The sequence below is a fragment of the Pinus tabuliformis genome, chromosome 3_1 (assembly GCF_031772625.1).
Source record: "Pinus tabuliformis cultivar Carrire ecotype Pingquan chromosome 3_1, CPIR1, whole genome shotgun sequence".
In the NCBI taxonomy this organism is placed as follows: domain Eukaryota; kingdom Viridiplantae; phylum Streptophyta; class Pinopsida; order Pinales; family Pinaceae; genus Pinus; species Pinus tabuliformis.
In genome coordinates, this window is record NC_142301.1 from 306262192 (window position 1) to 306287558 (window position 25367).

Sequence of the window (25367 nt, forward strand, 5' to 3'; positions counted from 1 at the left end):
ACCAAGTACAAGGCCTACGCTATGGTGTGCTATCTGTCAGGTGGTTGGAAAACATGTAACGGACAATTGTCACTTGCTGCAAAAATTTGTACAGAATCCGCAATAGTTATTCTGCAAATTCTATAAATCGATGGGCCATGATGAGGGTAATTTACATAGCTATGAGTTGATGATGGAAAGAGCACCCGCGTATCGAATGCAAATATAAACTTGGCCTCCAGATCAAGGTGTTGGGTGAGCACGCAGAGGATATCAGGGGCGTGGGCGAGGCCAAGGAGGAGGAGGACCTGGTAAAGGTCGAGGACAATCTATTTTCTATAATTGCGGAGTGCCATGACACTACGCATGGGAGTATACAAGCCAGATGTGACCATCATGCTGGTACTGCACTCAGTTTGACCATGCAATAGAATACTTCCCTATACTAATAGCTAAGATGTAGGAGAAGAAAGCGCAACCTTAGTAGCCTACCGAGAATTTACAGATGATGAGGGTTGAGCCCCGCGAAGAGGATCCCAATGTGAATATTGTGCTTCGAAGTAGAATGATGACTGGTGAAGATAAATGGAAACAACTTGAAGAAATTGAATGCATCTGCAAGGCTCCCAGAAAAGAAGTTGGGTTTGACTTGGAGCACGTGAAAGAAATGTTCATGGAAGTAAAGAAAATCTTCACTGAGGCCTCTCCCTCAGGAATTCAAGACAAGCTATATGAAGAGGTTGACCCCTCCATGTTGACTACTTTCTTGGAGACTTGTATGAAGTTGTTGTGCGACAGCAAGGCCATGAAAGGGCTACCAGAATTGCTAAATAAGTGTGTTGGTAAGGAAGGTGATATTGAAGGACACTACACTGTCAGAAAGATAGGCAAACACAAGACAAGAACATAGCACGAGATGAGGCTTACCATGCAAATATGAGACTATGAGATGGATCAAGTTATTTTGGATCTAGGGTCGGATAAGAATGTTCTGCATAAATAGACATGGGAAAGAATGGGGAGACCTATGCTGCAGTGGTCTCTAATTCAATTGAGAATGGAAAATCAACATAAGATTATCCCTATGGGGAGATTGCATGGAGTGGCTGTAGATATAGAAGGAGCGAGTGTGTTGGCCGATTTTGAAGTAATAGGGATTGTTGATGAAAATAATCCATACCCCGCACTCCTAGGAAATGATTTGGCTATCGACATGAATGGGGTAATTAATTTGAAGAAGCAGACAATGTCGTTTGAAAGGAAATTGCTCTGTGTAGTAGTACCATTGGACCCTGCAGAAGGACCGCACTATGCTAAACCAGTCCATGACTATGAGGAGAGTGATGATGATTTGGATCAAATCTAAAAAATAATAGTGCAAGACCAAGATTGGGTTAATTTGACATCCGATGGATGAATCACATGGGACTGCGAAAGCTCTTGTACTTCAGATTCAAACGAAGAATCAGAGCACTGGCAGAATATGTTACACGAAGTGTCTACACTGCACTATAATATGATGACTAAATCTCTATGCTATGTGTCATCGGAGATAAGAAATTTACCTTATTATGATGGTTTAACTGATGTATATAAATTTTTGGACGCATTTGAAGGGGAAGTACCAGAGAAGCATCAATTCCAAGCGCTAGATTTGGCATTGCACGCTACGCTTGCACGGTGGTGGGGCACGCATAAAGACATTTTTATGAATGGCATGAGTATAGAAGAATGATGATATTGCAGTTTGGCACCCGAAAGTTTGGCTAACTAAAAAATATTATGGAAGAATGATCCGAGAGATCATTTAGCAAAATGGATGAAGGTTTATGGAACAGAGCCACAGCTAGAATGGGTGCATATTTTATGTCACACTTTGGAGATCATTCCTATGAATTGGTACCTGGAAACATAGCTCTACCACGGTACCATGGAGTGGGAAATCTTAAGAGAAGAATTTTTTATGACCTTCCTCTTTTAGGATGGGTTCGAAAGCATCGACGAAGCATTGCAGGAGGTTAAGGCAACAATCTTCAGAATATGGCAAGATCCTTTAGAATTGATTCAACCAAATTGGAGCACCCAGTTGCACCATGCGTTGGAGTGCTATAATGTGACCACTGAAGAAGATGATGAGGATCCTAGGAACATTAACATCCCAGAGGTAGAGGGCCACCACGAAGTTTAGGGACCGCAGATAGAGAAACCAAACATCACCGCACCATTGAAGACTAGACAAGTGAACCTTGGCACAGAGGTGGAGCCAAAATTTGTGAAGATTGGAGGTTACTGGGATGATGCCATAGTAGATAAGGTCACTGAGGTTCTTCACGAATATCAAGATTTGTTCCCTACCTAATTTTAAAACCTGAAAGGTATCCTAGGAGACTTGGGTGTAATGAAGATTACCTTGAAGCTAGACGCGAAGTCGATCAAGCAGAGGCCATATCGCCTTAATCCCGAGTATAAATAAAAGGTATGCTTAGAGCTGGATAAGATGTTGGAAGAAGGAATTATTGAACCATTGGAGTAGTCTAATTGGATAAGCCTGATGGTAGTCTAGGAGAAGAAGCGGAAAGGAGAGATATGAATTTGCCTAGATCTAAGAAAGCTTAATGACGCATGTGTCCATGATCCCTTCCCAACACCGTTTACTGATGACGTACTGGACAATGTGGGAGGATAGGAAGCATATTCCTTCACTGATGAGTTCTCTATATACCATCAAATTAAGATTGCACCAGAAGACAGGAGTAAGACCACCTTCATGACAGAATGGGAATGTTTCCAGTATACAGTAATGCCTTTTGGACTTAAGAATTCTCTGGTAATCTTCTCACTTGTAGTCATCGTGACATTCAAGGAATTCATTCACAAATTCTTGGAAGTATATTTCGATGATTAGACAGTGTTTGGGATTGTAAAGCACCATGTAGCTATTTTGCGCTTGATGTTGGATACATGCCAAAGGTATCAGATTGCACTAAAACTGAAGAAATACTTGTTCTGTGTCCCTTTCAGAATCTTGCTAGGTCATGCGGTGTGAAAACAAGGATTAATGGTGGACCCTACTAATATTGTTGTCATAATTAATCTGGAGGCGCCAAGAAGTGTTAAACAGCTGCGCACAACACTGGCCCATACTGGGTACTATCGGAAGTTCATCAAAAGTTATGTTGAGATTACCGCACCTATGGAAAACCTACTGAAGAAGGATGCTACATTCTATTGGGATGAATAATGTCAGTGTAGCCTGGATGTATTGAAGGAGAAAATGATAACCGTGTCGATCCTAGTCTTCCCAGATTGGAAGAAGGAATTTCATGTGCATGTGGATGCCTCATGTATTGCACTAGGAGCAGTGCTGACACAAGCTGGTGAAGGAGAGATGGATCATCCTATAGCGTTTGCAAGCAGGAAGTTGTCAAAAGCAAAAAAGAACTATTCAATGACAGAGCGCGAAGGGTTGGCTATGGTGTATGCGCTCCAAAAATTCAAGTATTACCTACTAGGCGAACACTTAGAGATGTACACAGACCATTATGCATTAAAGTATCTAGTCAATAAGCTTGTGTTGGGGGGGCAATATACAGATGGTTGTTGTTGTTTCGAGAATATTATTTTGAGGTGATTGTGAGGCCAGGAAGGTTGAATGCGGGACCAGACCATCTTTCGTGCATTGAAACAAGAGAAGAACCTACTAATTTGGAGGAAGAGCTTCCTGACGCACAACTCTTCGTGGTGCGCGTATTGGATAATCACTTTGCGGATATTCTCCACTTTCTGACTACATGGACGGCTCTAGAAGGATACACCATTCCGCAGAAGAAATAATTGGTGGTGCGCACATCAGATTTCTCTGTAATTGCAGGGCATTTGTATAAAATGGGATTGGATGAGATACTTAGACGTTATGTGCCTGATTTTGAATGGAACAATATCCTTGCTAAAGCTCATGGAGGAGATGCAGGAGGGCATTATGTAGGAAAAGTAACAGCGCAGAAGATTTTACGCGCTGCATTGTGGTGGCCGAAACTACATAAAGACTCTAAAGCATATTGCAGGGTGTGTGATTCATGTCAAAGAATTGGAAGGCCGTCGTGGAGGGATGAGCTACCGTTGAATCCCCAGGTGTCATTGCATCCATTTGAGAAATGGGAAATTGATTTTGTAGGACCGAATTAGCCTCCAGGCAAGAAAATGAGTGCGCGGTATATCATCATCGCGACCGAATATTTGACCAGATGGACGGATGCACAACCTATGAAACACTGTACAGGGGCAACAACAGTAAAAATATTGTTTAAATATGTGTTGACGAGGTTTGGTTTCCGGAAGGTTTTGATGAATGATCACAGTACGCATTTTCTCAATGAAACGATAAGTGCACTGACAGAAGAGTTCCAGGTTTACCATCAGAAGTGTACGCCATATCACCCTCAGGCCAATGGAATGATTAAGGATTTTAATAAGATATTTGAGAATGCCTGACGAAGGTTTGCAATGTGTAGCGGAATGATTGGGACGTGCCTGTACTAGCATTGTTATGGGATTACCGAACTACTTGTAAAAAGCTTACTGCTCAGAAACCTTTTAGGTTGGTCTATGGCTTAGAAGTTGTAATGCCTATGGAGTACATCGTGCCTAGTCTACGCATAGCGGTTTTCACAGGAATGGAGGACCATGGAGCCTTAGAAGAATGGCTCACGTAGCTAATGGAGCTCGAGGAAGATAGGTTTTTGATTGGATTCCATCAGCGAGTTCAGAAGGAACGCGAAAAAGCTTGGCACGATCGGCACATCAAACTACACACCTTCAAGGTAAATGATTTGGTGTTATTATATGAAAGTAAGTTTGCTAAGTTTCCAGGAAAATTTTAGATGCACTAGCTGGGACCATATGTTATAAAAGAAATTACAGATGGTGGAGTATTTCAGCTCGCGAAGTTGAATGGAGATCCATTTCCGGGAAGGGTAAATGGAAGCTGATTGAAGCAGGTGTTCACCAAAAAGACAGAGGTGCTAAAGGCAAAGGAGATAATACAGGCGCAAAGTGCTCAGACAGCGATCGCAGTGACAGCAGCTTGCAGAATAGTGCCAGAGTTGCACATACCAGAGGAAGCACCATTGGAGGCGAAGATCAAAAAGTTTGCTACGAGCATGTGGGATGTCAAGGCAAAAGTGGCCAAAGTTTAGTTCAAGCTAAAGATAAAGATAACAGAACTGGAGCGGAAGTCATAACCTTCAACCCCACCAAAGGTAAAGGAATAGCCCGAAGTCGCTGTTAAGAATGGAGTCGCGATGGTGGATGCCACAGTCAGGGACTGCACCACGCTGTTTAAACAGGCTATGGAGGTAGTAACAACTCTGCAAGAAGATCCCAACCTGCAGAGATTGAATATATAATTCCATGAGCTGCAACAGAAATACGACGAAGTAAGGGCAACGGAGCACACCGTTTCTACAGCTCAACACCTCGCCAAGCTGTAGGAGGCTAAGCAGTAACTTACATAGGTGGAAGCCACGTAGAAGAAAGAGATCGTCCTTAAGGCCAGATTGGGGCCTTGGTTGGATGCGTTCTACATCGTCTCCACAAATATTTAGGAAAAAAGGGTGAACTTGCAGAGTACGCAACAAAAATCAAGCAAGACAATGCAGGACCAACCACAGAATAGCTCATGGAACAAATCAAGCAGGAAGCCATGCAGAGTGCGGCTGAAGTAGTGGTTGCACAAGTGGAGCTAGGGGATCTTCGCAGCAAGATCTCTGCGCCAGCCGAGTGACTCGAGGGCGAGTCACAATCTTTGTGTTGGGGGCCTGTTGGGATGGGGTCCCCTAGGTCAATTTTTGGGGTCAAAGCCCAGGTTTTGGGACAAAAACCCAAGTTTTGATGTACAAAATGTAATGTCTCCACAAATTGTGGTCGCGGAGTGCATAGATAGTAAAGGAGTCAAAAAGGGCTTTACCCTTCTTTTATGTAAGTTAAGATGGCTTTTTGTAGATCTACCCATGGTCCACAAACCATCGGTTTGTATAAATAAGTGTGTCTTAGGGATGTCTAAGGAGATAGCAGAAGATGAAGATGAATGTAATGGTTCAATAGAAGGAAGATTGTAGAAGTCTTAGAGGAAGAAAAGGCTCTGCAGCTGTGTGCATAGAGACCTAGAGTAGAGTCCACAGTTATGTGCACAGAGGCCTAGAGTAGAGTCCGCAGCTAAGTGAGTGGACCCCTATAGCTGAGTGCATAGGGAAGTCTTGTGTCTATAAGCTGAACTGAATAAATATAAAGAATATTATTATAGAAATTCTTGTGTTCTATCTATTTACTTCTGTTATGTATGAATGCACTTTATGATGTAATAAATAATGCTTGTATGGAATAATGATGTATTGATGCGCGACTTTACATGGTTTATATTGTTATATGAACACAATTGACATTAAGTGTTTACACGAATATTATACTATTGCATGTTAAATTTATGCAACACTTAAGCAGGTCTAAGTAAATATTGGGTTAAGAGTAATTGTTGATGCACGTAAGTAGTTAATTTACCTATTCAGGGACCGCGAAAGCCAGTCGTAGACCTTCGCGGAGGTCTAGAGGCCGATTCAAGGAAGTTATATCGATAAGCCTTGAACACTTATCGATTAGCGTGAAGACATATTAGGGCATAAAATGACATCACGCTGATCTCTGGGTGCGGAAACTTGGTTCCTGCATCCCCCCATACTACTTCGGGTGAGACTTCAGTCCTCACTCCGTGGATTGATGCCGAAAGGGCCAGTAGTGTAGGGATTTGTTTGGCACAACTAACTCTAAACCTGGGTCAGAGTTAGTTGCGCCAAAAAAATCCCTACACTACTGGCCCTTTCGGCATCAATCCGCAGAGTGCGGATTGAAGTCTCACCCAAAGCAGTATGGGGGGATGCAGGAACCAATTTTCCGCACCCAGAGATCAACATGATGTCGTTTTATGCCCTAATTTGTCTTCGTGCAGATCGATAATCCTTCAAGGCTTATTGATATAACTTCCTTGAATCGGCCTCTAGACCTCCGCGAAGTTCTACGACTGGCTTTCGTGGACCTTGAATAGGTAAATTAACTACTTACGCACATCAGCAATTACTCTTAAATCAGTATTTACTCAGACCTTCTTAAGTTTTGTATAAATTTAAAATGCAATAGTATAATCTTCGCCTAAACACTTAATGTCAATTGAGTTCATATAACAATATAAACCATGTAAAGTCGCGCATCAATACATCGTTATTTCATACAAGCATTATTTATCACATCATAAAGCGCATTCATACATAACAGAAGTAAATAGATAGAACACTGGAATTTCTGTAATAATATTCTTTATATTTATTCAGTTCAGCTTACAGACTCAAGACTTCCCTGTGCACTCAACTGTAGGGGTCCACGCACTCAATTGCGGACTCTACTCTAGGCCTCTGTGCACACAGCTCTAGAGCCTTTTCTTCCTCTAAGACTTCTATGATCTTCCTTCTATTGACCCATTACATTCATCTTTATCTTCTGCTATCTACTTAGACATCCCTAAGACACACTTATTTATATAATCCCATGGTCCATGGACCATGGGTAGATATACAAAAAGCTGACTTAACTTACATAAAAGAAGGCTAAAGCCCTTTTTTACTCCTTTACTATCTACACGCTCTGTGACCACAATTTGCGGAGAATTTACATTTTGTACATCAAAAATCTGAACCTGGGTCAAGACCCACTAAGCCAACAACATATGAATTGGAGGAGCACCAGAGGTGATATGTCATCATGTGGGCTTGTGGATCCTCCTTTGCTTTTCCCTCAAATTTCGGGCAATCGCTCGGAACTTTCATTGGAACTTGAGGCTAGTAAGGCGAATGAAGGATAGGATCATTGGTGAGCCTTGAAACATCTAGCAGTTCCAAAGTGGCCAAGAATGGAAATTGAGTATTAAAAGGCATTTGGGGCCTTTGAACAGACCCGAACTACGGAATCCCTCCTTTTTGGTAAGGATTTTGCCACCACAGTGGAGGCTTCTGTCCTTATGAAATCTGATTTTTCCCCTAGTGTAGGTTACCTTACCCGTAGGGAGGATTCTGTCCTGGGTAAACTTAATACTTTCCAACCATAGACCGTTGATATGCATATGGGTTAAAAGGTTGTTGATCTTGTTGACCTTGGACATAAGTATTCTGAAACTGCTGACCCTGGACTTAATGATTTTTCACCTGCTGACCCTAGACATAAGTATTTTGAACCTACTTCCCTTGGACATAAGGATTTTGAACCTCCTGCCCCTGGACATAAGGGTTTTGGACCTGCTACTGTAGGGGTTGACCTTGCCCTTGCAAAGGTTGACCTTAGCCCTGAATGAACTGACCTTGCTGATATGCATAGATGGCCTGATGCTGCAGAGGCTGGCTCTGCTGCTGCACAGGTTGACCTTGTGGCTGTTGCAAAGGTTGGCCTTGCAAGAACGAAGATTGGGAGCATTGTTGAACAAACTGGGTCTGCGGTTGTAAAGGTTGTTGCGACTATTGCAAGGGTTGCCCTTGCGGTTGTAGAAATTGTCCTTGCTGTTGCAATGTTTGCCCTTACTGCAATGAAGGTTTCCCTTGTTGATGCAAAGGTAGCTGGGAAGTTCCTGGATACTTCCCGATTTGAATCTAGCCATACCCACCAGTTACAGCATATTGGCCAAGCTGAACATAAGGCCCCGCTTGAGGAATGTAAGGTGGGGTAACCAAGGCTTGTGAACCATATGGAATATAAACCGGTTGGAACGGACCCTGAGCCACGTATGGCTGCTGGTATTGGACGTTAGTTAACCAGATGGATCAACAGGGTTAGGAATAACGTCGTAGAAAGGTTGATCGTTCCAACCATGTGAGTTTGTGATCCACTCACATTCGTTTGGCTTGACATTATAGATATATTCGTATCTTGACCCCCAAGTGGTGGCATAATTTGTCCACTTGTTGGAGGGGTAGAAGAACTTATCGATATCATCGGTTGAACCGAAAGAGTCGGTTGAAATGACGAAACAAGCGGAGATAGAATGGTAGGTTGAACCGGAACTGAAGTGACTGCAGTTCGTACAATCAGTTGAGAGATCGTGTTCTCAATGAATGGACCTAATGTAGGCATAGTGCTAGAAGACCAGATAGGATTCTAATATAATGATGAGGCACTAGGAGTTCTCGAAACCAACTGAGCTAGAGAGGTATAATCATGCGATAATAAAGGCTCACTAAAATCAGGATAAATGTTAGACAAGATGGCTCCTATGTAAGAGAAACATTTCGGAGGGAACTCATATGGCTACTCATCACCCACTTGAGGAGTGTAAGTGGTAGAAACTTCCGACTAACTCGGAGAGGAGACTAGAATTTCGCCTTCTGACTCCATAGGAAACAACTGGTGACGAGCTGAAGATGAATGAAGAGACAACTCCAATGGAACACCACGCTGGTCGTATGGACTATAAGGATGCTGTGGAGATACTACAAAAGGGTCTATAACCAGTCCTTGCGAGCTATCAAAAGTATGAGGACTCTTAAGAATCTGGATAGGATTATCAGGGGATTCCGGGCTAGATTCGTAAGGTGACCCAGTATCTCACGGAGGCAGATGAGAAGACAAAGGTTGAATACTCAGAACAATTCCAAGTTCAACACCTTGATCCTCAAGTGACTGTGGAAGTTCAGGGTAAGTTTCTCCGAATGACCTTTTAGATTGAAGGACAGGAAGAGGAATGAGGCAAACCTAATGGTTCAGCCACGATGACTTTGTCTCAAAAAAGAAGAGAAATTAATTTCAAGTCTTTTAAAATATATTAAGGATATACTCACGATGTGGTCTAGAATAAGACTATCAAGAATGTGATGTGATTGTGGGAAAAAACAATTTTTTAAGACGCTGAAACAGACTGATTCCTTTTCATGTTTTAAGAGTCGAGAAAAAGGCAAAGATGACTCTAGACTCTTTCAGTTTGAACGAGCTCAAAATGACAAGTGCTCGATGATCTTTTAAAGTTAAAGATTAAAAAAGACCAAAATGACTGCTTAGGTTAATCTAGGCAAAAGGATTACCAGGTAGTCATGAACTGCAGAATAACTCCCAGCGAATCTAGAAGTACAAGTAGGCAATCTCCCCGAATGTTGTGTTCAGTGTATCACGTTTACAAGGCGGAAAACTCGTCTTCCTACGGATAAAGGATTGCAAACCTAGTGGGGTCTCCCTTTTATACACAACGATACAGGGAGCACAAGTCCGTACTAGTGTTGTCCAATGCCAAAGCGAACAAAAGCTGCTAGGTTTAAAGACGCCGGAACACATCTCTAGCCTATACCTCTAAATGTGAGCGTTTAGTTTCAAATGCGCCTTAGGTTAATTGAATATATTTTAGAAGTTTATCTTGAAATTAAGTCTCAATTTTTAGGCCCTATCGATGTCACCTGAAAAACTCTTATGTGCAACTATATGAGACAAAACCCTTTCAATTCGATGAATTCTTACACTAATTGAGAGAAGAGAAAACAATCAATGCAACAAACAAGCAATCGAAAATAAGATGACTCTTCACTACTTCATTTTTCAAAACAAAATAATGAAAATTCTTTCCACTTCCTACTCTTCCTATCAGATGCACTTCAACTAGTCCTTTTAACAATAAAAGAAGTTCATTTGATTTCAAATGCTCATGATGATGTAATTCTAGCTTTCAATGATGCCAATCAATGTAACATATCAATTAATCAAACTAGAATGATGTATTTCTTCAATGGAATGATAAAATGAATATTTCACATACACATCTTAATGAATATTTCCAAACACTAAAACACTAATCAAATGCAAAGCATGAGAAGAAGAAATCCTTTCAAATCAAATGCAAAGATTCAACAGAAACCAACCGAGCAATGTGATCTATGCTCAGAAAAGAGATGTTCAACAAGAGAAGAGCAAACGAAACTTTTTTTGTACTTGTTTAATTGAAACCAAAGAAAGATAGATGCAAGGACTAAAAATGAAATGCACGAAGCAGAAAACCAACAACTCGACTTGATGAGCAGACCAACGAATGAATGGACAATGACCTAGATGCCCTAGGGACACAAACCATCCAAAACTCAAAAAATCAAGTAAGGCAAACTCAAACCAATCAAGCTAACAAAGCTTTCTAGCCAGGGAGAATAAAGGCAAATAAGCTAAGAAACAGAACCTATGAGGACAAGACAAGACACACTGGCAACGATTTAGGGGAAACCCTTACTTTATCCTATAGGAATCGGTGTGACTGCCTAACTGGAAACAAGCGCCATAAGAGGTTGTGGCATGACTGTTCAAGGGGAACTCACGCCAGTCGACGGGACTGTCAAAAAATAAACAACGCTGATCGATGGATTCAAAGAAAAAACAAAAAAAATCACAAACCAAAACCAGACTTGTCACTTAAATTCCAAAATCAAAGCAGTATATGGCTTGAAGTATGGATTGCCAAAGAGAAAGCATGAAACAAGAAAATTTGTCACAAATCATGAAATGAAAAATAATCCAAAGAGAGGGATTGATCCCCAGTATGGTCGCCAATTTGTGGAGTAGGAAAATTCTCTCTGCAGACAAAGACAATCCCTCTAGCCTAGGGGAGAGGGTCTAGCCACAAATAAGACATTCTGACATAAGTTCACTTAGATTGAGAATGGATTCAAGATCCTACCTTTTGTATCACTAATCTTGTTTGATGAAGTCCTGGTGTCTTTGCTCCAGCGATCAGCTCCTTAACGTCAATCAATCACCTGAGACAAATAAACAATGGACCAAAGTACACACGATAGCATACAAAATATTCAACCTATTTAAGAGGCTAAGGAGTCTTAAGCTACCAAAAACCATATGCAATTGATATAGGAAACACAATATCAGTTGTTTTATTCATATGACAAAAAGGAAAGTACAACCTTCACCTTAGCGTTGCAGGTCTCCTTCGACATGTCCAGGTTCTAGCACCATTGTTAGCATCTCATGATTCACCCTCAAAACAATGGAATTTCAAGGCTTCTTCCTCTTTGCTTCAAACCAAAAACTACAAGCTTATTCTCCCTTTACAAACCTGAACTAGAAGGCCAAAGCTATTAAGATATTGATGGTTATTCAAGCTCCTTCATTAGCTAGATGAGGTTGGAAAATGAGGAGTTTATATAGATTTGATAGAGGGCATATGGATCCTCTTATGATGGGAGAGGCCTTATCTCTTTGGTTTGTTCCATTTTAATAAGGGAAAGGATCCCAAACAGTCTCTCTCGGCCCTATCTTTCCCAACCATTTACCAGACTTCCGTTCACGAAGCTTCTACACCTGGAAGCTTCAACTCTATTTTTAAAAAATTTCCAAAAGAGGGTCAGCGTGGGTCATGAATGGCTTACCAGCATCGTTCAGCACTAGTCCCAATGTGGAAGAAACTGAGTCCTAGCGCCGGTCTTGGAAACTGAGTTTGAAGGAATATTCTTGGGAAATGATGTAAGAGGGAAATGTTCTGCAGATGAAGAGGGATGTAAGGACATGTTCTTCATGGCAAGGAAACATATGACAGTCACTGTAGAGGTCCTCCAGGATCGAGGAACGAGGAGCACAGGGACAGTGACAAAATGTTGTGTAACAGTAGGGTCTACGCGAAGTGGGAAACAATATAGAATAGATCCAAAAAAAATTATTCAAACTGAATATAGCTTGTTGTTATGAGAATCTGAGAGTGAAGAAGAAAGAAGTAACCCTACAACCCCACAACATTCCCCCTCCCATCCTGAAGGCGTGTCGAAGTTAGGAGTTGAGAGACATTAGGATGTCTTTGGGATTCCCCATCCATCCACCCCCCTTACACCCCATGCCCCTCCCCATAATTCCCTTACACTCACACCCCCTCCCCCTCCACCGAGCCCCACAAGAAGGAAAATGGATGATGACATTAAGCTCCATATTTTTAAAGAACTGGGATCGGAGGATCCTAACCAATTCTTGTTTGTAGCTGATGTGGTATGGACAACAAGACAAATCACTAGTGATGATGTACAGAAGGCGCAGCTTGTCACGTCGCTGTGAGAAAGAGCGCTAAATTGGTATATGAAATACTATGTAACTAATTTGACTATTTTTTTGGATGAAATTAATAAAGCACTGATATCAAAATTCAAGATGTCGAAATCACAATCGCAGTGCATCACAGAACTCAAATAAATCAAACAGTTAGCGACTGAATCTTTGTGGGATTTGGATTAGTGTTTCAAGGTGTTGATGGGTCAAGTAAGCTTTAATATACCCCCAGAACATCATAAGGAATAGTTCATATCTATGCTACTGTCGCATATTAGGTTACCTTTAACACAGCAAAAGATCGCAACTCAAGCTGAAGCATTGGAGATTGTAATGAAGCTGGAAGATTTGACGATTGGAGATACTCATGCAGGAGTACAACAAATATAGATTCAGCTAGCCAATTTGACCTTGGAATTGCAGGATCTCAAGAAGGGTAAAGAGACCAGATCAAAAGTATGGTGTACAAAAACTAAAGCAAAGGGTCACTATAAGGATCAATGCCCTGTGCTCAGAGATTATTTAGCAAGTGGAGCACCTAATCCAGTAAACCCAGGCCTGTGGTGTGAGATTTTTAGAACTAGAGGCCAACATCACTCTGAAGATTGCTACCTATTAGAGAAGTATGTGTAAACCCTGAAGCAGTTGTCTTGCAACTTTTATAGATCAGTAGGCCATGATGAGGAAAATTGTCAAAATTATGACTTGATGATGGAGCGCATTGTTGATGCTTATAGACTACAAGTTGAGGGACATTCACGTGAGGATCTAGGCCAACACGCTGGTCAAGGAGGATTTCAAGTATGACGATGAGGATGAGGAAGAGGTGTTGGTGGAGGACGTGGCTAGATTATCTGCTATAACTGTGGACATGTAGAACACTTAGCAAGAGACTGTCAGAACCTTATGACAACCTGCAGCTACTGTAAGTATTTTGATCATGTGATAAATGAATGCCATGTCCTTATTGTGAATATGTAGGAGAAAAGAAACCAATAGCCTACAACAAATATTCAAATGATGACCGATCAACCAAGTGAGGATCAACCACGCATTGGCAATGTAATAAGAAGCGAAGCTACAACTGGAAATGATAAATCCAATGGGAAAAAGGAAGTCGAAGCTACATCGGTAAGAAAAACTACTGAAAAATCTCCTACATTTGATATCTTGAAAGAAAAGCAAGTATTCATGGAGGCGAGATGAAGATTTATGAATGATGGGGCGTCGACCTCTACTGCATAGCCGACTCAGAAGGATAACTATGACATAGTATCTGTTGCAACACAAGATTTGGATCCGAACATTTTGAAGCCTTTTCTACATAATTGTGTGAATTTGTTGAGAAATCAAAAGGTTGTAGAGGGATTGCAGGAATTAATAGACTCTTGTGCTCCTAAAGAGGTACTACAGAGTGAGATGCACATAGTGAATAATCTACATAGACACAAGAATCAGACTCGAAAGGAGATGAGGCTTACAGTGCATATTAGGGGATACGACATGGATCAGGTTATCTTGGATCTAGGATTTGATGCCAATGTCTTGCCGAATAAAAATTGGGAATTGATGGGTAAAACGAAGCTGCAATGGTCAACTATCCAACTAAAGATGGAAAATAAACATGAGATTGTCCCTCTAGTAAGATTGTCAGGTGTCACAGTAGACATTGATGGAGTGCACACTACCACAGACTTCGAATTGATTGATGTTATGGATGATAGTAATCCCTACCCCACATTGCTTGGATTGGATTTGGAATTTTATAACATGGTTACAATTAACTCGAAGGAAAGGAAATGATATTTGAAAGCAATAATATGAGCGTTATTGTTCCATTAGATCCATCGGAGGGAGAGAGGTATACTGAACCTGTCAAAGAAGAGTAGAGAAGATGACATCGATAACATTTATCAAATAACAACAAAAGAAGAAGAATGGATTAACCCTACTGTAGATGGAAAATTTACTTGGGAGCAAGATTGTTAGGGTCCCACCCTAACCCCCTTATTTATGTCATGGGATCACGTCATAGTCAAGAGTCAATAAAGCCCATATTAATATTTGTAAGTGGTTAACCCGCAATTAATGACGGGACCACAGTTAGTTGCAAATGGGTCGTAGTATTAGATAGATGGTATTAATAAAACCCACGATATTGGCCCGTGGTATTGCATGTATGAGTCATATATAAAGGATAGAGACTCCCTGCGAGGAGCATTGTGTCTTGTTTTTGTAATCGAGCTCTGCTCTATTGGAGGTTGCCCCCTCGAAGAGGCATGTGAACATTGCTCTCTGAATAATAAAATCATTGCTATTCTGTGTTCTAGGTATCTTTTCTTCGCATATTCTGTGTTTGGGTATTATTTTGCAGGTTAAGAGCATAACAAGTGGTATCAGAGCACTTTCTAGGGCTCGGTGGGATCTCCAATTTTTAGCAAAAAAATTTTGGCTAGAGACGTGTTCCGGCGTCTTTAAACCACGGGATTTGTCGTTAAGCGCATAAACCTGTGGATTTGGGGAGGCATGCACGCAGGAAATACAAGAGGTGGTCACGTCTGTTGGACTCCCTTGTAACCCCTGTGGGTACCCCTTCGAGTAGTAGCGCATTAGACAGAACCGCGCACGGACTGTCTTCCACGTACCCTCTGGGTATATAGGAAGCCCCCTAGGCTCCCTTGAAACCTCGCCATAGATAAACCTTTGGCTGTCTTGTGGCTACAGTACACCGAGAACAGCACTCGGAGAGATTACTCGCCCGTACGATAGGGTAGTCGGGTTGTACGGCTAAGGGTACGGTCGATCCTCCTTAGTTAGAGCCCTGAAACATTGGGCCGAGTACTACTGTCAGACCCTTATGTATATTGCGATCTGTAGCACCTGGAACTCCTCTAGACCATAGTTCCCTTTTCTATCGGGGGATCACACATCATCTATTCCAGATCCGCGTGTGCAAAGACGTGCCGTAGCAGCAGACATCAGTCCCGCAGCTCCATCAGATCAGCAGCAACAGTTGTTCCACCATTCAGATCTCTCAGATCCACCAAATTGGAGTTGTTGTGAAGGGTTCCTATACCGGGGTATACTTTTCGCAGGACTTTTGGCAGCATTGACATTTTGAGGATTTGGCGACTGCAGTATTGATCAAGAAGGAGTAAAAATCCGTTAGGAGTTTTCCAAAAAAAAAAAGAGTCTGAGATCTTCCGAGGCGCTTATTGGTGATCTAGCCCATCAGCATCAGGACGACGAGCTGAGCAAGGTGGTACCATTCAATTTATTAGTCAAAAATTTTAGGCAATCCCAATTTTTTCATCGAGTTGGTGTATGGTAGAAACTATAGCTCAAGCGATGGCCAATGAAAGACTGGACAAACTTGAAGCAAATATGAGCTCCCTCCAACGTGAGATTAACGGACTAAGTCTCCAGGTACAGGAAGCACTCTCGAAGGGCAAGGAACCAGCCCACGAGGAGGCGTATAATGGCCATGAATACCATGAGGGTGAGTCGAGCCATGCTCCTCACGTCTGGCACACCCATCCACCACCCAGTCAGCGACCTCCCAAGTTGGATATGCATAAATTTGACGGTTCTCACACGTCCGTATGGCTAGCACAAATGGAGCAGTATTTCAAATTGAATCATATCCTAGATGATTGGACTAAGCTTATGGTGGGGACCATGTACCTGGACAATGAACGATGGTAATGGGGGGAATGGCAGCAGCGTTGCAATGGACCTTTTCAGAATTGGGACCAATTTACCAAAGCTCTTCGAAATCGCTTTGAACAGGAAGACTCTTTTTTGGGGCGTCTCACTAAGCTCCGACAGACGGGTACAGTGGATGAATATATTACCGCTTTTGAAGCCTTAGCCTTCCGCACTAAGGGTCTCACAGATGAATTCTACATGGAATGTTTTATCAGCAGTCTTAAAGAAGCCATCAAAGCTCAAGTTCTACTCCACCACCCTCCCACGTGGACAGAGGCTTGCCAGGTAGCTCGTAAGGTGGAACAGGCATTAGCAGCCCAATAGAGCCGCCCCAATTTCCCCGCTAAAGGTCGTCCCCCACAGGCTCCCAACATGACTCAGACACTTAAGATTCAAAAGGTGTCACCTGCGGAAATGGCCGAAAGAAGGAAGCAAGGACTATGTTACTACTGTGATGAAAAATATTCCTCGGGAATAAATGCAAGGAGCCCAAGTTTTTTCAAATAGATGCCACTGACTACAGCTCCACTGAGGAAGATCCACCACTTGAGGAACCGAAGGCGATCGAAGAAGACAACCAAAAGGATATTATATCTAACGAACCAGTTATTTCGCTAAATGCGTTGGCAGGAATTTCTTCCCCTCAAACTCTAAAAATCAGGGGTTTTCTTAAACATCGCCCGGTAGTAGTCTTGATTGATAGTGGAAGTACCCATAATTTCATCCATCAAAAAATCGCAGAAGCAGTGAATTGTTTTGTACGGGCAGTCTCTAATTTCCAAGTCCAAATTGCAGATGGGGGCACAATGAAATGTGAAGGCCGCTGTGAAAATGTCAAACTTCAAATGGGGGATTATCAGTTGAAAACCCACATGTTTGCCATACACATGGGGGGTTGCGACATTGTCCTAGGGGCTGAATGGCTCCGCACTCTTGGGCCAATCACAATGGATTTCCAGGAGTTATATATGAGTTTTAAGCAGAACAACTCCACACATACCCTCCGTGGACTCCAGGCGGGATCCCCCTCTATCATCAGCTTGCATAGGATGGAAAAATTGTTAAAAAAGGGCCATCATGGAGTGGTCGCTCAATTTAATGCCATCCAGGTAGTCGAAACCCTATCTCTGCCAATTCATCCTGAGATGCAACAGCTTTTAAATAACCATCGGACGGTCTTTGACAAGCCTCATGAGCTTCCACCCTCACGAGGGGAACATGATCTAGCATCACCTTGGTTCTAGGGGCCCAACCCCCAAATGTGCGGCCATACAGATATTCGTTCACCCAAAAGAATGAAATAGAAAAATCATCAAGGAATTGTTGGAAGCAGGTGTCATTCATCCCAGCATTAGTCCTTATTCATCCCCAGTGGTCATGGTCCTCAAGAAAGATGGGGAGTGGCGGATGTGTCCTGACTTCAGGGCCCTCAATAAGTTGACAGTCAAAGATAAATTTCCCATCCCGGTGGTTGACGATTTGCTGGACGAACTCAATGGGGCTCAATTCTTCACTAAGTTGGATCTTCGCTCAGGCTACCACCAAATTCGCATGAAGGAAGTCGACATTCCCAAGACGGCTTTCAGAACTCATGAAGGCCATTATGAGTTCCTGGTCATGCCATTTGGTCTCTGTAATGCCCCCTCTACTTTTTAGAGCCTTATGAATCATATTCTCAAACCATATCTCAGAAAATTTGTCCTTGTCTTCTTCGATGACATCCTCATCTATAGTGGCACTTGGGCGGCACATCTTCAGCATGTAGATCTACTCTTGCAACTGCTCCGCAAGCATAAATTATTTGTCAAGATGTCTAAGTGTTCGTTTGGCATGGAAGAATTTGAGTATTTGGGCCACATTGTGGGGCGTGAAGGTGTCAAGGTGGACCCCAAAAATATCCAAGCAATGCAAGAATGGCCTCAACCTAAGACCTTGAAGAGCTTGAGAGGATTTTTGGGTCTTACAGGCTATTATCGTAAATTTGTCCGCAACTATGGCCGCATAGCGAAGCCCCTCACTCAACTCCTAAAGAAAAATTCCTTCTTCTAGAACGAGGAAGCACAACAGGCATTTACTGCTCTCAAAAACGCCATGTGTTCCACTCCAGTCTTAGCACTACCTGACTTCACCAAATCCTTTATCATTGAATGTGATGCTTCGGGTACAGGTATTGGGGCGGTCTTAATGCAGGAAGGGCGACCATTGGCCTTCACAAGCCAACAACTCAGTGGGAGGAATCTGGGCCAATCTACCTACGAGAAGGAAATGATGGCCATCTTACATGCAGTCGAGACCTGGCGACCTTACTTATTGGGGCGACGTTTCCAAATCCGCACAGATCATCACAGTCTTAAATATTTTTTGGAGCAACGCCTATCCTCCCCACAACAAAATAAATGGTTAGCCAAAATGCTAGGATATGATTATGAGATCATTTACAAGAAAGGGAAAGACAACAGTGTAGCAGATGCATTATCTCGCCAATTTGAGGAGGAAAGTACTCTGCTCGCAATTTCCCCCCCCCATTCCAGACTGGATTGAAGAGGCTCGCAGAGAATGGTTTTCACACCCCGGGCTCTCCCAACTCATTTCTCAATTACAGGTAGATCCTAATTCCAGCAAGGGCTACTCGTGGCAGAATGATATTCTTCGCTACAAGGACAGAGTGGTAATATCACCAACATCCACCCTCAAAAGTCGCATTTTGGCAGAATTGCACTCATCTCCCATTGCAGGACATTCGGGCTTTCAGAAGACGTATGCTCGCACCAGACGATCATTTTTTTGGACAGGCATGAAACAGGACATCCTTACTTTCGTAGCAGAATGTGATGTCTGTCAACGCCACAAAGGGGAAACCGTCAACACACCAGGCTCATTACAACCATTGCCCATTCCGGCATCAATTTGGACGGAGGTTTCTATGGATTTCATTACAGGTCTTCCAAAGTCAGGGAACAAGTCAGTCATCATGGTGGTTGTGGACCGACTGTCAAAGTATGCTCATTTCTGCGCCCTACCCCACCCGTTTACACCAACTTTGGTTGCTCAATCTTTCATGGATCAGATCTTCAAATTGCATGGCATGCCCACTTCTATTGTGTCCGACCTCGACCCGATCTTCACCAGTAATTTTTGGCAGGAACTCTTCAGAATACAAGGCACTCAACTCAAACTCAGTACTTCATATCATCCACAAACAGATGGTCAAACCGAAGCCGTCAACAAATGTCTAGAAACCTACCTTAGGTGTTTCACTTCAGAAAAGCAACACCTTTGGGTACAGTGGTTACCTCTGGCTGAATGGTGGTATAACACCAACTATCATGCCACCACCAAAATGACTCCCTATGAAGCAGTCTATGGTCAACTTCCGCCTTCCCCTACTTCTTATCTCAAGGGGTGCTCCAAAGTACAAGCAGTGGATCAACTCCTACAACACCGCGCAACCATGCTCGCCCATCTTAGAGAGAATCTTCATCAAGCTCAGAACCGCATGAAGCAACAGGCCGACCAACATCGCTCAGAGCGCCAATTTCAAGAAGGGGATCAGGTCTTTTTGAGGCTGCAACCATACAAGAAAACATCACTCAAAGACAAGGGTTGTCAAAAGCTCTCTCCAAAATTCTACAGACCATTCCAAGTACTTCAGCGCATTGGAGAAGTGGCTTACAAGTTGGCTTTGCCACCTACGGCAAAAATCCATCCAGTTTTCCATGTATTGTGCCTCAAGAAAGTGATTGGGAACAATTGCCGAGTTCAAACCAGTCTACCTGAATTGGACGAAGAAGGGTCAATCTGGCTTCAACCCGAACAGGTTCTAGATACACGAGACAAGCACCTGCGCGGCCGCATGATTAAGGAAGTCCTTGTCAAATGGAAAGACACCTCTCCGGAAGATGCAACTTGGGAACCAGCCACTATTCTTCAGCAGTTTCCGCAGCTTCAGCCTTGAGGACAAGGCTAGTCTTAAGGGGGAGGGCATGTTAGGGTCCCACCCTAACCCCCTTATTTATGTCATGAGATCACATCATAGTCAAGAGTCAATAAAGCCCATATTAATATTTGTAAGTGGTTAACCTGCAATTAATGACGGGACCACAGTTAGTTGCAAATGGGCCATAGTATTAGATAGATGGTATTAATAAAACCCATGATATTGGCCTGTGGTATTGCATGTATGAGTCATATATAAAGGATAGAGACTCCCTGCGAGGAGCATTGTGTCTTGTTTTTGTAATCGAGCTCTGCTCTATTGGAGGTTGCCCCCTCGAAGAGGCATGTGAACATTGCTCTCTGAATAATAAAATCATTGCTATTCTGTGTTCTGGGTATATTTTCTTTGCATATTCTGTGTTTGGGTATTATTTTGCAGGTTAAGAGCATAACAAAGATAGTTACTACGCTTCAGATTCAGAAGAAGAATTGGAAAACTAGCAAAACAGGTTGCATGAAGTGTCTATAAGGTGATGTGCAAGGATCACTAAAGAAGTGTGTTGTATGGTAGCTGAGGTATGTGATTTACCTTTGTATGGGGATTTGGCTAATATAAATACTTTCCATAGATATTATGAAAGATAGGTACTAGAATGTCAGAGATTGTTAGCTCTGGATCAAGCACTAAGGGCTACTCTCATCATAAGAGTATAGGAGATTGGAAAAAGTGTAGAAGGTTGATGCGGGTAAGGTTTGGTCAAGTAGAAACAGAGCTCATAGACAAGTATGATGGCCAGAAGGATCCTAGAAACCACATACATCTTTGTATAGCAACTTGGGGAGAAATTCCGCGAGAAGAATGGGTTTATGGCTTCATTCATACACTAGAGACAATTCCTCCAAATTGGTATTCTGAAACCGAGCCTCGACATGGTACTGTTAGCTGGGCAGAAATGGTTGATGACATTCAGATTTGAAGATGACTGTCTACATATAGATGCAACTTCGAATATAGTTAAGAAGAAGACTTTTTAGAACGAAGTTCTAGTTATCTAGCAAACCTGATTGGGTTGCGCAGATACATAATGTAATGGAATGCTATAATCTCACTGTGTAAGAGGAAGAAGATCCTTACAATATTGAAATCAAAGAATCAGAAGTTCAACACGAAGTAAATGCACCTGCGATAGATATGCCTGATATAACAAAGCCATTGAAGACAAGGAAGGTGAATATAGGGTCAGAAGCTAAACCAAAGTACACAACAATAGGAGATTACTGGGATGAAGACACAGTCAACAAGATAAAAAATCTCTTACAAGAATATCAAGAGTTTTTCTCCACTAATTTTTCAAATATGAAGGGCATATTAGGAGATTTGGGAGTTATGAGGATTCCTCTAAAGCATGATGTGAAGCCTATCAAGCAGAGACCTTATCAACTGAATCCAAAATACACAGAGAAGGTGAACGAAGAATTACACAAAATGTTAATAGTTGGGATAATCAAACCTGTCGAAGAGTCTGAATGGGTAAGTCTTATGGTGGTTCAGGAAAAGAAGGCAAAAGGGGAAATCAAAATTTGTGTTGACTTAAAGAATTGAATGATGCATGCTTGCATGACCCATTCCCTACACCATTTACAGATGAAGTATTAGATAATGTAGGAGGACAAGAGGCTTATTCTTTCACAGATGGCTTTTCAGGATACCATCATATCAGAATTTCACCAAAAGATAGACATAAGACAACTTTTTCTATAGAGTGGGGTTCTTATCAGTACACAATGATGCCTTTTGGATTAAAGAATGTGCCTGCTATATTTTCTAGAGTTGTAGTTGCGGCCTTTAAGAATATATACACAAGTTTATGGAATTATACTTCGACGATTGGATAGTCTTTGATATATTAAAGAAGCATGTGGAAAGCTTAAGATTGATGTTGGATACATGTAGAAAGTACCAGATCTCATTGCACTTGAGGAAGTGCATCTTTTGTACACCAATTCATATACTGTTGGGACATGTAGTTTGTAAACAAGGATTAATGGTGGATCCCGTGAAGATCGTAGTTATTGTGAACCTCCCATCACCAAAAATAGTGATACAAATGCGTGTGACATTGGGACACACTAGCTACTACAGAAAGTTTATAAAGGGGTATGCATAGATAACTGCGCTGATGGAGAAATTGTTGAAGAAAGATGTGACTTTTCAATGGAGTGAAAAATGCTAGAAGAGCTTGAATGTATTGAAGGAGAAGATAGTAACTGCACCTATTCTCATTTTCCCAAACTGGAAGAAGGAGTTCCATGTGCATGTTGATGCATCTTACATAGCATTAGGTGTAGTGCTAGCGCAGCGAGGAGCAGGAGAAATCGATCATCCCATAGCATTTTCAAGCAGGAAATTGTCCAACGCGGAAAAGAAATATAGTAGGAGAGAAAGAGAGGGATTAGCTATGGTATATGCATTATAGAAGTTCAAGCACTCCTTGTTGGGGGCACATTTCAAAATATTCATTGATCACTCCGCGTTGAACTATTTGGTGAATAAGCATGTTTTAGGAGGAAATTTGTCAATGGTTGTTATCATTTCACGAATATGACTTTTCAGTTATAGTGAAGCCAGGGAAATTGAATGTTTGGCTTGATTATCTATCAAGAATAGAGACAATAGAAAAACCCACAAATATCGATGATAACCCACCCGATGCATAGTTATTCGCAATTAAAGTCACAGATGATCACTTCATAGATATTATTCAGTTTTTGGCCACAGGAATGGTGCTTGCGGAGTACATTATGAAGCAAAAGAAGGAGTTGGTGGTTCGAATAGCTGATTTCTCGTTGATTGCTGGACACTTTTACAAAATGGGACTGGATGAAGCACTACGCAGATACATCTCTGAACATGAACGATAGAGTATTCTGACAAAATATCATGGAGGAGTCGCAGGTGGGCACTATTCAAGAAAAGCCACTGCACAAAAAAAATTTGAGAGCTAGGCTATGGTGGCCCACAGTACATAATGATGCAAAAGAATTATGTCAAGCATGTGATGTATGTCAAAGAACAGGAAAGCCATATAGAAGAGATGAGATGCCACTAGTACCATAGTAAAATTTGTAGGCTTTTGACAAATGGGCTATTGACTTTGTTGGGCTAAGGCACAACTAGTGAAGGATTGAAACGCAGAAACTACTGCGAATTTCATCTTTGAATATATACTGTCCAAGTTTTGTTGTCTAGAGATCTGGATGAGTGACCAAGGCACACATATCTTGAACAAGACCATTGAATCACTAACTAAGTAATTTCATGTTTACCACCAGAAGAGCACTCCTTATCATCCTCAGGAAAATGGAACAGTGGAAGATTTCAATAAGATTATGGAGAATTAATTGACCAAGGTATGCAATGTGAACAAAGATGACTAGGATATAAGGATTCTAGTGGTGTTGTGGGCATACATAACAACATGCAAGAAATTGACAGGGTAGACACCTTTCAGGCTGGTATATGGACAAGAGGCAGTTATGCCTATGGAATACATTGTACCAAGTTTGAGAATTTCAGTTGTCACAGATATGGAAGACCATGACATTATCAAGGAAAGAATGTCACAGATACTATCTCTAGAAGAAGACAGGTTCATAGCAGGGTTCCATTAGCAAGTGTAGAAAGAAAGGGAGAAAGCCTGGCATGACAAGCATATCAAGAAGAAGACATTTCGGGAAGGAGATCTTTTATTATTATATGACAACAAATTCATGAAGTTCCCAAGAAAATTTATAACACATTGGTTAGGACCATATATCATCAAGCACATCTTTGATGGTGGTGGAGTTTAGCTCGCAAAATTGAATGGTCAGATGGTTCCATGATGAGTGAATGGTAGTAGATTGAAGATATATAGGGATATCTCTATCCTTGGAGCTTTGCATTGAAAAATGAAGGGAAGGAAGTCTTAGTGCCACCTGCAGTTGAAAGTGGTCGTGGGACTATAAACTACTCTGCAAAAAGGGACTTCGCCGAAGGAAAATTACTGCATGATACTCGGGAGTATGACGAAGTACGAAGGAACATCGACAAAGAAAAGGTGACTGTGCTGCAAGGGAAGGTTCATCGAAGTTGGCCGGACATATGAACATTAGAAGGAAAAATCTACCGTTAAAAGGAAATTTTTGTTAAGGGGCGCGAGAGAAGAGCATTTATGAAGCACAATTGGTTGTATCTAGTCCCATACCTGTATTAAATGAGAAAATATTGAACCAATCATGGGGTTGGGAATTAAAATTCGTTATAAAAACCATATCCTGTGCCACATTAGTTAAAAAATAATGGAGAAATGGTTATATGGTTGTAACACATCTCCTTAGTTTAGGATTAGTTCCTAGAGTTTAGGAGGTTGTTCACAACTACCTAATTCTCAATGATGTATTTAATATTGTAATATTCATTTGATGTAATGTAGAGTGAACGAGAGAGAGAGTCTCCTCTTTGTTTGAGTGCAGTCTCCCAGGTGTTGTACACACCTGTGAGCTGCAACTCCTTCATTTAATTCAAAGTTTGATTTTTATCTTGGTATCAGAGATTAGGGTAGAGATAGCCTCAAATTTTTTTTAGGGATGTATCA